The sequence below is a fragment of the Lissotriton vulgaris genome, chromosome 1_1, assembly GCF_964263255.1.
Source record: "Lissotriton vulgaris chromosome 1_1, aLisVul1.2, whole genome shotgun sequence".
Lineage (NCBI taxonomy): Eukaryota > Metazoa > Chordata > Amphibia > Caudata > Salamandridae > Lissotriton > Lissotriton vulgaris.
The window spans coordinates 1,435,410,356-1,435,427,559 of NC_141685.1; positions in this window are offsets into that span (position 1 = coordinate 1,435,410,356).

Here is a 17,204-nt window from a genome sequence, read left to right on the forward strand (position 1 = left end):
AGAGGCAGGCGAATGGGCCGTGGGTACGTCCTGGGGTAACTTCGCAGCATAGTGGAGTGCGTCCGGGGTTGGGGGCGAGGAGAGTTGCGGCATTATATGTGAGTCTAGTGGGTTGGGGGCGGCGGGGACCAGGGGGACAGGCGCTGGGCGCAGTCCAGGCGCGGACGGGCGTAGACGGGCTTACCTTTGGCGCACCATCGGCGTGGCCGCAGCGCGTGGACACTGCGCGTGGATGCTGCGCATTGGTTCATCTGCATAAATGGAGAATGGAGGGGGCGGAGCGTGGGAGGGTCAGCTGGGAGGCGGGATCCAGGTGCAGGGAGGGTCTGCAAGGGGTCCCAACAAAATGGCAGCACAAAAAACAAACAAACAAATGCTCCGACAACAATCTCGAGGCGCACCACAATGAAAGCGCTAGCAATAACAAATGCGAGGCAAGTAGCGTTATCGAGCGCTGCACAGGTAGGTTTCAATTGACTAAAGCAGTTGCCCAATTCAGCATACAGGTCACGAGCGCTGCACGGAATGAGTATTTAAAAGCAGTTCCAGTAGCACTAAAGCGCACAGGTCACGAGTGCTGCACAGAATCAATTTCAATAATAGTGCCAGTAGTAGAAATGAGCACACCGTTCTCGAGCGCTGCACAGATAGCTTTGAAAGAGAATACCAGAGCGCATATGATACCACCAAGAGGGGGAGGTGAGGGGAGCGACCGCTTCTGCGTGGAGCAGGACGGTCACAGCTCTCCACGAGGGCAAGCACAGGCTATACCTCTGTGGGTGGGAGGGTCAGCTGGGAGGCGGGATCTAGGTTCAGGGAGGGTCTGCAAGGGGTCCCAACAAAATGGCCGCACAATAAACAAACAAACAAATGCTCCAACAACAATCTCGAGGCGCACCACAATGAAAGCGCTAGCAATAACAAATGCGAGGCAAGTAGCGTTATCGAGCGCTGCACAGGTAGGTTTCAATTGACTAAAGCAGTTGCCCAATTCAGCATACAGGTCACGAGCGCTGCACGGAATGAGTATTTAAAAACAGTTCCAGTAGCACTAAAGCGCACAGGTCACGAGCGCTGCACAGAATCAATTTCAATAATAGTGCCAGTAGTAGAAATGAACACACCATTCTCGAGCGCTGCACAGATAGCTTTGAAAGAGAATACCAGAGCACATACGATACCACCAAGAGGGGGAGGTGAGGGGAGCGACCGCTTCTGCGTGGAGCAGGACGGTCACAGCTCTCCACGAGGGCAAGCACAGGCTCTACCTCTGTGGGTGGGAGGGTCAGCTGGGAGGCGGGATCTAGGTGCAGGGAGGGTCTGCAAGGGGTCCCAACAAAATGGCTGCACAATAAACAAACAAACAAATGCTCCGACAACAATCTCGAGGCACACCACAATGAAAGCGCTAGCAATAACAAATGCGAGGCACGTAGCGTTATCGAGCGCTGCACAGGTAGGTTTCAATTGACTAAAGCAGTTGCCCAATTCAGCATACAGGTCACGAGCGCTGCACGGAATGAGTATTTAAAAACAGTTCCAGTAGCACTAAAGCGCACAGGTCACGAGCGCTGCACAGAATCAATTTCAATAATAGTGCCAGTAATAGAAATGAGCACACCGGTCTCGAGCACTGCACAGATAGCTTTGAAAGAGAATACCAGAGCGCATACGATACCACCAAGAGGGGGAGGTGAGGGGAGCGACCGCTTCTGCGTGGAGCAGGACGGTCACAGCTCTCCACGAGGGCAAGCACAGGCTCTACCTCTGTGGGTGGGAGGGTCAGCTGGGAGGCGGGATCTAGGTGCAGGGAGGGTCTGCAAGGGTTGCCAACAAAATGGCTGCACAATAAACAAACAAACAAATGCTCCGACAACAATCTCGAGGCGCACCACAATGAAAGCGCTAGCAATAACAAATGCGAGGCAAGTAGCGTTATCGAGCGCTGCACAGGTAGGTTTCAATTGACTAAAGCAGTTGCCCAATTCAGCATACAGGTCACGAGCGCTGCACGGAATGAGTATTTAAAAGCAGTTCCAGTAGCACTAAAGCGCACAGGTCACGAGCGCTGCACAGAGTCAATTTCAATAATAGTGCCAGTAGTAGAAATGAGCACACCGTTCTCGAGCGCTGCACAGATAGCTTTGAAAGAGAATACCAGAGCGCATACAATACCACCAAGAGGGGGAGGTGAGGGGAGCGACCGCTTCTGCGTGGAGCAGGACGGTCAGATCAGGGAGCAAGCCCTGATCTGATTTTTGAGACCCGACAGCCGACTTGCCCCCTGTTGGAAGCCTTACCGGCGCGTCTGGACCCGTGTTGGAAGCTATGTATGCCCCCGCAGGAATGGAACTCATCGTGAGTGTTGTGATTGGTGACTCTCTCACGTTCTCGGAAACATCGGTCCTACAGTTACCGGAGCATTTCTCTGCTTCCCCCACCCTGGACACTGTTGACCCATACTTTGATCTGTATCGGAACGAGTCGCATTCCCTCCCCAATCGGTCTCCCAACATGGCGGATGGAACGATGCTTGGCCTCGGAGACGGGGAGGGACATCATTGGTGCAAGCCATGTGCGTCGGGATCTGCTATTCCTCTCCCATTTGCTGACTCAAGCTCCGGCTGCTTCTGTGTGACTTTTGACTTTCTGGGGATGGGGCTTTTCTTATCCGAGGGACTCGGCAACTTTGTTAGACGGGGCCAAGGCTGAGATTGCGGGTTGAATTGTTTACGATGAATCTATTGGTAACGGGACTGCTTCATTATCAGACGGATTCCGGGACGGGGGTTTTGTAGTTCCCCCGGGGTATTTATGTAAGGTGGGCAACTCTAATCATGTTGGCTTAGGGGGGGCCCTCTGTTAGGGCGGGGGGGAGAGACCGGGAGCGCATAGACTATTGCCCTCCTCCACTTCCCCGTTAGGTGGGGTTTCATTTCTTTTTACTTTTCCCTGTTTCTTCTATATTTCGGGTTTGGTTCTCGGGCGACAGGCACACTGCCGGGGGGGGGGGGGCCGTAGTCATCTGCAGGGGTGCAGGGTGGGGGGTTGGGGGAGGGGATTTTTTGCTTTTCGTTTGTTTCTATGGCCTTTTTTCAATTCTCTTCTCTTTCTTTGTCTTTTTCTTTTCCGGGTCAGTGCAGTGGGTTTCCTTTGGTATCAAACACTGCTTTTACATTTGTGCCTCAATTTTCGTGGTGTTCTCCGGGTCTTAGGGCAGGTGATTGCAGGCGCGAATTGACCGTAATATTCCTTCATATCCTGTAGCTCCTGTTTCTGCCCCATTGATTTGATCGATTACTGTTTACTGTGGACATGCTTACTATTCTGCCTGCCATTTTTCGCTGCTAGGAAATTGTTCGGCACCTGATCCTTCCATCCTATATTATAAAATGAAAACCTTTTATATCCTGTTTTCCTAACTGTGCTGCTTAGTGACCAAGATTACGCTAGCATGGAGATTCTGCTCCCCGATGTGCTGCATGTGATTGCGAATTGCTCTCTGCTACTCTAACTGTTTAGCGGCCGGCCCGGGGGTTGTAGGCCCATACTTGTATTTGGTTGAAATGTCAATAAAGGTTTTCCCAAAAAAAAAAAAGAAAAAAGAAAAAGGCTGGAGCTGATATTGCCAACCTGTCAAACTTAAGACCAATTTCATTGCTTCCCATTTTATCAAAGATCCTGGAAAGGCATATTAACACACAATTAACCCATCTTGTGGAGAGCTCGAGATTTTTACATCCGTCCCAATCAGGTTTTTAGAGCGCATCATTCGACTGAAACCACACTTCTAGGAGTCACTGAGAGTCTGCGACACAGTGTCGATTGCGGAGAAACATCCGCTCTTATTCTTCTCGATCTGAGTGCGGCGTTCAACACTGTGTCCCATTCCATTCTTCTTGCGACTCTCCGGTTCCTGGGTGTAGAGGGTGCGGCTCTCGCTTGGATAGCCTCTTTTCTAAGAGCCCGCACTTTCCAGGTGTTTTCTGCTTCTGCCTCTTCTATAACTTGTCCCTCGGCGTATGGTGTTCCCCAAGGGTCTATACTTAGTCCCTTACGATTTAATATTTATGTAAGACCGCTAGCCACTATTGTGGAGGAAGCTGGTCTTACGTTATACTCCTACGCCGACGATACACAGATCATTTTTTCTCTCTCCAACAAAGAGTGCAACAACACCTCTGCTCTGAAAGAAGGTATGATTTGTGTCTCCAAATGGATGAAGAGTAACTTTTTGAAACTTAACGGTGACAAAACAGAGGTTGTGATTCTAGGCAAGGGTAAGGATCTCTAGGGCCCCCACCATTGGCCCAACAACATGGGACCTACCCCGCTACCTGTAACTGCAGTTCGCAATCTCGGGTTTCTCATCAATGACAAACTTACAATGAGACAGCAGGCTGTGAGGGTGGCCTCTATTTGTTTTGCCACCTTGAGATGGCTTCAAAAGATCTTGTGGATGTTGCCCCCTTCCACACAAAGAATGGTAGTCCAGGCGTTGGTTGTTTCCCGCCTGGACTCCGGCAACGTTCTATACCTTGGAGCCGACCTGACAACCATAAAAAAACTCCAGGTTGTGCAGAACGCTGCTGCTCGACTGCTCTGCAATATTCCTTGGAGAACATTCGCCTCCCTAGCACTTCGTGTCCTTCACTGGCTCAAAATCCCAAATAGAATCAAATTCAAAGCCCTATGCCACGTTTTTAAAATCAAACACGGCTTAGCCCCTAAATACCTTCAGGGCCTTATCCAGGTCTATAAGCCCGGTCGAACTCTAAGATCATCAGTAAATGGTGACTTCTCCGTTCCCAGATTAAGGCTAGTAAAAATGGGAGGCCGCTCTTTTGCCCATCTGGGTCCTAAATTTTGGAATGTTCTTCCTGTGACCCTAAAGACAGAAACCAATCTTCTTCGTTTCCGCAAGGGACTTAAAACTTGGCTCTTTCAGCAGTAATCTGTAGCTCTTTTTCAGTAAAATCACCATGCAAGGTTTTCTTCTTTAGTCTGTTCCTGAGCGCCGGGAAACCCACTGCGGGTAGCTGTGCATTTTAAAAGTTTAAATAAATAAATAAATCATATGTCAGACATCAGATCAGAAAACACAAATGAATCCGTCTTTGTGTGCTCCCTAATTCCTCATGCTACTGGATTAGATAGCCTGCATTCAAAAAAGAAGTACCCCCAAGTACAGCTCTATGTCTATTACACATCTATGTGGGGCTGTGGAAGAACCCAGAGCTAGCCCAGTTTCCATCTAAAGACTCTCTTAAAGAAAAATATTGGGAGCTCGTCGGAATTGGAATGATGCCGACCCTTCTTCCATGGAAGGTTGCTATCTGGAAGCAAAAGTCTTGCCCAGTCTAGAGCCCTACGGGGATGTTATTACTGAGCCTGCGGACAGGAAACTCTATTTCCAGCTTAGAGCAGGCTCGCTCCCAATTAGATCATTAACAGGAAGATGGGCTGAAGACCACTCTGATGTTTGTCCGGCTTGTAAAAACGGAATTGAGAATATTTCCCATCTACTTTTTGTCTGTACTGCCTACTCAATCCCCCAACGTGTTTGGCTAAGAACGATGTGTAAATCGCTAGGCGCGAGGGATAGTAAGGTGGCTCTAAGATTAATTTACACTATCACTTTGCCGGTCATCTCTGTGGCGGTTGCAAAATTTTGGGGTTGGTCTTGGTCCATTAGAAAGAAATTTCTATTGTGAAAAACTTTTGGACTGATTGATTTTTGCTTCCTAGCTCCTATTTACACAGTAAACCGGAATGCCTAGATTATGTGATTTGGGTATCTCCCAGAACCATCCTGTGATTATGTGCACTCAAAATGCTTTTTTCTAACTATTTTTAGTAAAAAATTTCTTTTTTAACTATATTACCAAAGTGAAATGATAACTATTGAAGTTTGTAAATATATTTTTATATTGAACAAATCTGTTCTTTTTAACTATGTACCATGCTTTTATGAGTTTTATCTCGAATAAAGCAAATTTGACTTGACTTGAACACATCTATTTGTGTAGGATTAAGGCCAAAAAGCAGTTGATACATTAGAGTAGTGCGTTTCCTAATCAATGCCACCAAATATGACTCAGTAGCGGAAGTACTATACATTCTTACAGATAAACAGGACATCAGGGATGAAATATCATGTACGAGGATGATAGGCAATCTTAACACTGCAGATTGGACCCAGATGGTCCTAGATTTCGGATTTTTAGGAGTAACATGCCTGCCACTGAGTGTACCAATTATTTCATAAACCCCTTACCCCCAGATTGTGTCCATAGGCCAGGATTTAGAGTCACTGAGTCAGTCTTTACCCATGATCAATGGAACTGCAATATTGAATTTCCCTATAGAGCTATGTCTTTATGGAATGGCATTGATGTTAATCAGGATGGAATAGGGAAGTGTACGCATATCTGGGATTAAAATATTTCACGCTACACTTGGGTAAATATCAAAACAAGTCTTCAGACTGTCATGAAGCTAATTTCTACTTCTTTGTGTTTCAGGGGAAATGGCACTGTTAATGTAGTGCAGAATATTGGCTGTAAAATCACAGTTCACCATGCTGATATGCAGGGGGTCACCTTCGGCCTCATGGAATTTTACCGGCAGTGCAGAGAACTGCTGTATGTCCAGCTGCCACCAAATTGGGGTGAAACCTGCTCCATTGTGACTTTGCACGCTCTGGTTTTGATAATTCCTGCCATCAACATGTCGACCGTGCACAAACACGCCATGACCCTTCCAGCGCCCTTGCTACACCATAGCCGAAGGGAACTGCAGAGTCTTATGGCACAAGCACTTGGAATGATGTTCCACAAGAAAGCCTGTTCAACGATGAACAGATATTCTTTGAGAGCATTCTGCAATTTGGTCAAGCTACAGCAACAGCCTGTTGGAGCCAGATAATGTGTTGGGAGCCCATGAAAACCACAAATACTACCAACAACGGTTTTAATGCTATAAAGGAAGAGCTTGTGCCATAGGAATGGTGGCAATGCAGCAGTTGTATCACTGCCATCTTGGATGTCGGGACTGTAATGTGCCTTGTTGTCAACTATTGTAGTCTTACTGCTAATCTATGGCGTTGCGCAATTAATCCTAGTATGTTGTAGGAGAATAGGTGCAAAGGCAGTTGGGATGGTCCCAGTTGGGATATCAATGCCAGTAGTGATTCCCAGGGCATCTTGTACCACTTAGTGGCAAGTAAAGACCAAGGTCTAGAAGAAGTAGCTGAAATATCAATTAGAGGGGGAAATGTTGTAGGAAATGCAAAAAATAAATACACCATAGAAAATATAACACACAAGAATATGACACAACAAATGCAAGCAGAAAATAGACAGCTGTTTGTGGTAAAAAACCAGTTTAGGCCCAAACCTTGCACTGACATGAGTAAGGTGACAACTTTTCTTGAGAGCACATTAGAATAGGAAACTTGAGAGGGTTTCAATTAATGGTCAACTTGTATTTAGTAAGTTTGAAAGCATTTATTATTGTGACACACAAGTCCATCGGCATGCACTTTGTGCCTCCAAACAGATCATGACCTGATTATATTTTGGGTGCAGGAAATTAATTTAGGCCAGAGCACACAGAGGTTTAAAGGTGCTTAATTAGGCAATGGGGGCAAGCAAGTAGATTAAATCAGAGCAGACAGAGGTCTTAGGTGCGCAATGCTGAAAGCACACACTTCACTTAAATTACATTTACCATTAACGCGCATGCATTCAAGTGCAGACAAATGTTTCATTTATCAAGCATTGGTGGGAGTGCAATAAAGAGTGTGTAATGGATTAGGTCAGATTCTGGGGTTATGGGATCACAGCTCTTTGAGTGTTTTTTCCGTCTTAAATCTATAACTTGCAGGTCAATTATTATTTACTGTTTGTACAATCATGCATAAAATGAGCTGCCAGCAAGCAACAATTTGGGAAAGACTGGGGTGCAGTCCGGGCTGTCTGTGTTGAAGGTCTTTCTCCCTGTCGCGACAGGAAATAGCTGTCTCAACTACGATACATTGGATTTTTGTCATTTTGGTCGTATTTTGCTCAGGATATAATAATCTATTTTTCTATCCCTGTGTGGAGTCTTTTTTGGTGTATTCATTGTGTTACTGTGTGTGTGTTGCACACATACTTTACACATTGCCTCTTCAGATATGCCTGACTACCTGAGGGTGAGCACTGGTTATCTTTTAGTGTGCATCTAGCTTACCCTGACTACGACTGTGGATTCTGTTTGGACAGGGTGCATACCTTTGCCAACCAGAAGGCCAATTATTAACATTTGTGGTCATCGGTGAGGATAGGACTTGTGTTTGTGCTCCTCCATGTAGTAATTCATTGTTCACTTCAACTCTGGCCTTTTGATTTTTTCTAGCTAAATAAATGTTCTCTCTTGAGAAGCCACATCTGCACCTGCTGGAATTGAGTTTGGGCTGGCCAGGTTAGAACCCTAGAGTGTGCAGCAGCTGAAATATTTCTTCACTCTCTTTCAGTTTTCTACAAGGAGATTTACCAGGAAGGTGGAGCTGCAGGCAGCTTTGAGGGTCTGGGCGGAGACCCAGGGTGCAATGGATGACATTCAAGAAAAGCAGCAGGATATTCCTGAGGAGGAGGATGATCATCGGGTCAAATAGCTGTGGAACTGCTTGTGGAGGGGGCCAACATCTTGCCAGGAGCAGTAGTGGGTACCAGAGCAGGAAGCTGTGTCTCCTCATAGAACCTGTCCCCAGAAGAGCTGGCAGACAGGAGGGGGGAAAGAAAATGTAAGTTAGAGCTTGCCAAGTTGGAGCAGGCTCATGAAGAAAGGAGGCTGACCATGGAGGGGAGGATACTTACCCATGAGCTCATCCTCAGGTGAGCTGGATATCAGAGCCCTGCAAGTAGGATCAAGCAACAGTGATGGTAGCACCATACCTTCAGTGTCTACAAATGAGTCAAGGGTCAGAATACTCAAGGATTTGGTGCCTAGCTAAGTGGTGGGGAATTACATGGACAAGTAGTTTGCAGCCTATGAAGTGGCTTTAATAGTGCACAAGGTCCCAGCAGAGTTCTGGTGTGGTAGTCTATGGAGGTACATGCCCACTGTGTAGAGGGATACTCTGCTTACACTAGAGGTAGGGGACCAGACATGCTACACTGCTATGATGTTCGCCCCACTTCTAAAAGACACTGCTATGACGGCCATCTTTTTTTATGTTTGAAAGCTTTATTGAAGAAAATCATGGTAAAACAAAAGACATCGGCAAAAAGCGATAAAGATACATAAGAATATTTGAAAATGAATGTTGCTAAAGTCAATGAATGTAAAGACAAAAAGCATTTTGGAAGGGTTTTAAGGATATGGGGAAGGAAGGAGAAGGAAAGGGAAGGAGAAAATGATGTTGCAAAATATTAATACTGGAAGATAATTACAGCATATAGACAAATGGTACAATTGATCATACAAAATAAACAGATTAAAATAGTTATATAACAAATGAGTCTCCAAATGCAACAAATAAATAAATAAGAATGAGAGAGTACAAGTCATTCAAGGGGGTTTAACATTTTCTGAGCGAATAGGCATAGGTTGCTTTAGAACAAGACGATCTAAGTATGTGGTGAGGGGTAACCAATAAAGATCAGTGTTACGTATTGGTCTACAGGAAGAAGCAAAGGCGACATAGAGCCTATGAAAGTGACACAAAGTGTTCCACCAACCCTTTATGGAGATGGTTGTAAGGGATTTCCAGTTGGAAGAAATGTGTGCACAGGAAGATCTAAGGAGTTAGTGAGGCTACCCAAGAAGAGAAGAGTGATTGAAAATGGAATAGAAAGGGTGAAACACAAGTCCAACATTTAGAGTCAGAAGAGGGTATGAAGCGGGATAGGGAAAGATAAAGCCTGTGGTATAGATAGAATAAAGATTGAGTTAAAGAGGCGGAACGAGAGATTTTTAAGGACCTGGACCAAAGTTTGTCCCATACAGCAACAGACCAAGAACAATCAAAATCCACATCCCAAGCAAGTTCCAGTTTGGTTTTGGCACGATCTGGGTTAGGAGAGGAGAAAAATGTGTAAATAACAAATGCTTTGGGGAGAGTAGAAAGAAGCGTAAGAAGAGGAGAATGAGAAGTGGATGAGACGGAGGAAGGAAGAGAGTAATAACGGTCAAGAATTAGAGCCATAAGAATGGTAAATTTCTGCAGAAAAGAACGAGGACAACGAAATAAAAGTTGAAATTGAGGAAAAGAGTGTGGTATTAGACCATCAAAAAGCTGATTGACTCATATGATACATACCATCAAAAAGCTGATTGACTCATATGATACCTCTTAGTCTCCAAGATGTCCAACAAATGGGTCTATAGGGGTAATCATCATTTTGATTGAATCCAATCGACCCCACCAGGAAAGAAAAAGAGGGTTTCAGGAGGAGAACAATTGATCAATTTGGGACAGAAATGCAGACACATTCAACTTAATTGAAGAAGAGATCGAATTGGAAAACCAAATACCAAGATATTTAATCTTTGAACTATTTCTAGCAAAACCAGCCGAGGAAAAAAGATGTGGAAGACAATGTTTGGTCAATGGAAGGATTTCAGTCTTATCTGAATTTATTTTATAGCCAGAAACTAAGGAAAATGAATCAAATTCAGATAATAAACGGGGTAGAGAGACTTCTGGGTTGGAAATAAATAAGAGGATATCATCAGCGTATGCTGAAAGCTTTAATTGGTTGTTACCATAGAAAAATCCAGATATAGAATCATTGGTACGAATGGAAGAGAGAAATGGTTTGAGAGCTAGGACAAATAGAAGTGGGTATAAGGGGCAGCCCTGATGAACCCCCCGCCGAAGGGTGAAAAATGAGGAGAGTTGACCGTTCACAAGTACTGAAGCTTTGGGTGCAGAATATAACAAGGATATAAGGGATACGAATTTGGGATCAAAACCATGCCAACGTAAAGAAGAAAACAAAAAAGACCAATCCACTTTATCAGTCAGTCAGTCAAAATACTTTATTGCGATAACTTAATATCATACAAAGACAATGGCAAAATACATATTATATTAAAGATGAATACGGAAAATACGTACATTAAAAACAGTTAAAATGCAACGAAATAAAAAATCATACATCGTATTACAGTTCATATCGATAAAAAGTATAAAGTGCAAAGTGCTAAAGTGCTAAAAAGGTACTAAGAAAAGGTACTAAGAAAATCCCCAGCAAGGTAAACATTACTAGCACGTTAAACATTACTAGCACCAGATGTCCCTGTTACAATACCTTATATAATTACAGTCCTAATATAATTACAATGAGCCTGTTTGAAGTACACAATCTGTACTGCAAGGGGAAATAGACACATTTTTTAATCTAATATTCCTACTCCTAATAGCTCTCACCAAGAAACTAGCCACATGAAACATAATCTTGGGAGTCTGTAACAGCTGTAAATAAATAAGAGCAGGTTTAACTTGGATAAATCCAGCTTCCCTAAGAATAGGCACAAGGAACTTTCTCCTAGCGTCAATGTAATGACTACAAAACATTACAAAGTGCATAGTATTTTGTTCGGAGAAATGATCACAGGAATATGGTGACGCCTTATCTGGGGTACTCCATACAGGATAAAAACCAAGATTAAAATGTATCAAATTAAAACGAAAACGAGTTAAAATAAACCTGTGGTAAGGATAAGTCACTGTGTTCAAATAATTTTCTGGGCCATCAGGTATGGACAGTATTAGACCGGCCCTGACACAGGGTTTTTTCAGCTCACATTCTTCCCTCTCCAGGGATAAAAGCTCCTTCATTGCAAGTTTTGTAGACACTATATCTTTAGATGTTATAGAATATGTTACAGTATAAAGCTCAGGCCTCCCCAACCTTAAAAAAGTTTCCTTGATGTAGGTCAGCCACCTAATATTGTTAACTTTGTCCAGACACAAACAGTCTCTCATAATAATATGGTTTAAAGGGATTTCTTTATTGAGCCACAACCTCAGCCAAGCTACTAAAGGTGCTGTTTTTATCAGGTCTGTGATGTAGCCTTCCCCTAGTTCCATATGGACAGTGTAGGACGGGGTTGACTGTGGGACGCCAAGAACAGATCTAAAAAATGTATTTTCCATCGTCTGTAAAGGATCCACTCCCCTATACCCCCATATCGAACTACCATATGATGCCACTGAGATACATTTGGCCTTATAGATTTTAATAACAGCTGCAATTGGCCTACCCCCAAGTTTCTTAGAGAACACCTGAAGGGCTGCAGATGTCCTAGCTAACATAGTTACTCTATTCTTAACATGGGGACCCCAGTTACCCTTCTCATCAAAGGTAATCCCTAAATAGGGAAAGGAGGTTACACGAACAAGCTTTTCCTGTCCGCAGAGAAAAGTTTTGTGATAGGTTCTCCTAGCTGCCCTGCCAATGAGCATAACCTGAGATTTTTTCGCATTTATTTTCAAATCAAGTGAGCTCATGAAAGATTCAAAGGCGTCCAGGAGGCGTTGAAGCCCCACCCCGGTACGCGCAAGAAGAACCGCGTCATCCGCGTAAAGGAGAACAGGAATCCCCTGATCCCCTGCACGCGGAATATCGTGGGTCACGTCCCTGAGAGCAGGCTCCAAGGCATTCACATATAATGTGAACAACAGGGGTGCCAAAATGCACCCCTGTCTAACTCCTTTTTCAGAAACGAAAGCGTCAGTGCACCTTCCGCTCGAAGAAACTCTGATTTTTGCAGTAAGGCCAGAGTGCAGGTCAGCCAATAAATTGACTATGGTCCTATCCAAGCCCATTTCCAGTAGTTTTGACCAAAGCTTTGATCTGTTGACCAAATCAAAGGCAGAGGAGAGGTCCATGAAACCGAGGTACATGGACCCCTCCTTAGCCCTGGTATATTTCTCAATCAGCAAGTGGAGATTAAGGCATTGATCCTGGGTACTTCTTTTAGGTCTAAATCCATATTGCACATTTGTCAAAATCCTGTTCTCTGTGACCCACTCATTCAATTTTACTAATATAACTCTCCCTAAGATCTTAACTGAAGAGTCAATCAGTGAGATTGGTCTATAACATGCAGGATCTTGCCTATTTCCCTTTTTGAACACAGGGATAATTATAAATGTTTTCCATGACTCAGGAATGTTATCATGGTTTAATGCATTAAAGACCCTGCAAAGTAACCTTGACCAAAAATTGGGGAAACATTTGGAGGCGTCTGCAGGAACACCGTCGGGTCCTGGCGCCTTTTTCTTCAGAAGTACAGTCTATAGCATGTAATACTTCCGTTACTTCAAAGTGCAATTGATTCCCAATGGCGTTAGTATCAACGTCCTGCGCCCTGGGATCTCCACTGGTATGACCAGAATAGATGTCACTAAAGTGTTTAATCCAACCTTCATCAGGAATAATAGTTTCAAATTGGAGTTCTGGACTTTTTGGTTCCGTCCAGAGGTGTCAGGGAACAACACCCAAAGACCCCGGAGTTCCACCTGTCTTGGTGCACAAATAAACAGAAACACGGGCTTCTCGATGGTGGCGTCAAAGACCAAAGGTTTATTACTGCAGGGACACAGAAGTCACAGAAACTACGCAAGGGCAGTGTCTAGGAGCCTGTTCGATTTGTACAAAGAGGGTTGCTCCTTATATACTAAATATTAGGCTTCGGGCAAATTCTTTACATGTTAGTACATTCCCAAACCTTTGTGTCCTAAACAATAAATATTTGGCGTTGCACAGGAATCGTCGACAATATCTGATGTCAAAACATTACGAACGAGGGGTTCCCACTTTTCCATCATAATCTCATGTCAAGTTTTCATTCAAGACCCGGACCGCCTCATCGTAAAGTTCGTTACCTCCCCCTAATAAAGGCCCAGAAGGAAAGGAGCAGAGCCAGGTGCAGAAGATAGAAAAGCAGGATAAGGGATGTTTGTGGGTTGTAAATGGGCAAGGCTACCAGCTTCGGCCGCCTAATCATGATCAGGCCAACGACCACGAGAACCAGTATAGCAGGACTAGCCTCGGGCAGAGGAGGCAGCCTTTGTCGAGTCATGCAGCTACAGCGTGTTCTGTTCTAAGGTGCACGTGTCACTAGAGAGGTGAATCTCCGGCTAAGGCTACGTGTCCTTAATCGAAGTGAAGTGATCAGAGGTTATTGCGTATGTGAGGGCAAGAAACACAAAATGGCTGCCATGATCTAAGATGGATGCCATGGGTAGATCGGAAATGTGTTCGTAACAGGAGTACTCTTGCTCGTAGCGTAGAGAAAACACCAGGATATGCTAAATGGATCATTTGCGGTTTGCTGATACCAATATTATGTATTTCCGACAATATTGAAAACACGGGTTCAAATCGTCACGGAACCTCAGACCCTCCTTTTGCCCTTACATAGGCAATTACTCAGTCTATGTCAGAGTCTAATTCTATGCTCATCAGGTCAGTGACATGTTGTTGTATCATCATTCTTTCTCGTGCCTTTTCTCCAAACGCATGTGGTTTTCTAAAACAGGTTGCAGCACAAAGACTACACAAAGCTGGACCACACTGGATAATCAGGCAACATGAGAATAGGAATACTAAGATGACACCAACGACCATTAGAACCTTCCATCCCCACGCTGATATCAGAGTCCAAAACCACTCCATGAAGGACCAGTTTCCCTTTTCTACATGAATAGAGTCGGAAATCTTGTGGAGCTTAGAGATCGCCTCATAAACTGTTGGAGCATTATTGGGAATAAAGACACAGCAGCTCGATTGGATCATTCTGCATACCCCACCTCGATCTGTAAGTATTACGTCTAGAACCATACGGTTCTGCAACGTCATGAGTCTATCCGCCTGAAGCTCAGCTGTCAAGTTGCTAAGGGCACCAGCAGTTTCGGTAATAGTAGATTCAACTACCCGTGTTAGCTGACGTATGTTTCTACTATTGGCCAAAGGCCCCCAGAACGGAAGGAAACCTTTGAAGAAGTCTCCAGCTTCCTGACCAGCAGTATCTTCCTTGCTGAAGACACCTCTTGCTACTCTGGTTTTGTGATAATCAGATGAAGCAGTGTATGTTGGGGGCAACAACCGAGCAATATAACATGACCCTGAAAAGTCAGCAGGCAACCATGTATACGCTCTGTCTTGACAGATGAAGTAGGTACCCCTAGCAGTGAGAAAAGCAGGGGAGGAGTTAGACGGAAATACGTAAGTTTCGACGCACTCACTCCTCCCTAGCTGAGCTCTTGGATTTCTCCCATTACCTTGCAAACAGACCTGACCTCGGTGAGGTACGACCCAGATTGGAGTTGAGCTTTTACGCTTGCTTTCACCCAAACTAAGGCGATACTCTGAAGATTCCAACTCAAATATACTTGTAACTCGTCTTTAGGGTAAGATGGAGTGTTATTGACATCCTTGATCATATCAATAATACCCTGGACTAAAGCTTTGTTGACAGAGTTATATTTAGTGGAACGTGGTGGACGCGGAGGATAGGTTTCAAGGGCATAAGCAAAGATGGTTTGAAAGGCCTGAAATGATCCATTATAGCTGAAAGGCAAAACCAGATAGGGAATACCTTTATCCATAGTGTGGGGTATCAAGCCACACACCCAGCAGTCTGTAGTGTTAACTACTAGTTGGTGTTGGTGCAAGAGCTGTACAAAAGTGTTATTGATAAATTCTGAGCGTCGAGCTTGCTCATGTTCAGGAAACGAGTGAAAAGAGTGCATAGAAGAAACAGTAGAAGTAGCAGGATCAAGGGGAGGTACTGTAGTTACTGGCACAAAGATCAAATTTATACCAAAGACGATTCCACCCACCAACGTTATTAAAACAATTAAAAATGTAATGGCACATTGCATCAAAAAGCATTTGCTATGAAGAATTCTGTAAAGTCTGTTTCTGCGAACATAAATCACATTTTCTCGTTGCAGCACAGGAAGCTCCATCTTCTACAATCCGCTCGCGACCACTGATGATGTGTACGTAGATGAAAATGCCTCTATCAGCCCTAGGAGTTCCCAGAACCAACAGAAAGATCGACCTTGTGTCTGATCCCTGCAGATTCAACTAGGCACACAGCCACGACCCTACGGCTACCCAGACGGCAAGGCAATTTTAAAAACAATAAAACAACAGCAAACTTCCTGGCTGAAGGCAAAAGTTCAAAATTTCAAAGTATCACAATAGGCAGTTGCCTGCTTTTTTTGTCCATATTACGAGGTCGTAAGTTGTATCTTAGTTTTGCAGGAACTGTTTGATCGGCAAATAACGTATCACTAGTAGCTGTTGCAGTGTTCAGGTTCGCAGATGACAGAGTTTGTTCTGATGCAGTGGACAAATGTTCAGAGTTCAAAGGAGTCTCTTCGGGAGGAGAGTCAGAGTTCGGAGTGTCAGTTATCAATTTGGCATCGCTGAAGGGGATAAACTTCGGTGTTTGCTCGCATTCAGAGGCACCAATTCCCTTCTTCACCCAGTCGTCGTAAGGAAGTGGCAAAGGTACACGTTTGACATGAGTTGCGTGTATCCAGTGCTTACGTCCAGCCACACGAACGGCAGTTCTCGTTGCAAGCAGCACTTGGAAGGGGCCGACAAACTTGGGTTGAAGGTTCTTCGTCCTCGCGAAATTTCGTACCACAACGTGGTCACCGGGTTTCAGCTGATGACCTGGACTCTCCGGAGGCTTTGGTAATGCATCGAAAACCTGTTGGTGAATAAGACTCAATTTAGCAGTCAAGTCGTAAAGGTAATCGATCAACATAGGATATTCTAGAGAACAAAACTCCTTTGGCCTAGGCACTCCCCACACATTTGCCGGACGGCCGAAAACAATTTCATAAGGACTAAGCCCTACTCTAGAATGTACAGTTGCTCTCGTTGATAACAAAGCCAAGGGTAATGCGTCTGGCCAGGATAAACCCGTGGATGCCTGTATTTTAGCTAGTTTTAGTTTGAGGGTGCCATTGTAGCCCTCGACTAAACCAGCAGACTGGGGATGATTTGCACTGTGGAACTTTTGTTTAATGTTCAAACCGGCACACACACTCTGCATAACTTTCCCTATAAACTCACTTCCGTTATCTGACCATACAATCCGTGGCATTCCATACCTAGGGAAATATTCTTTGAGAAGAATTTTGGCAGTTGATAGGGCAGTATTGTCCTTTAGTGGATATGCTTCGA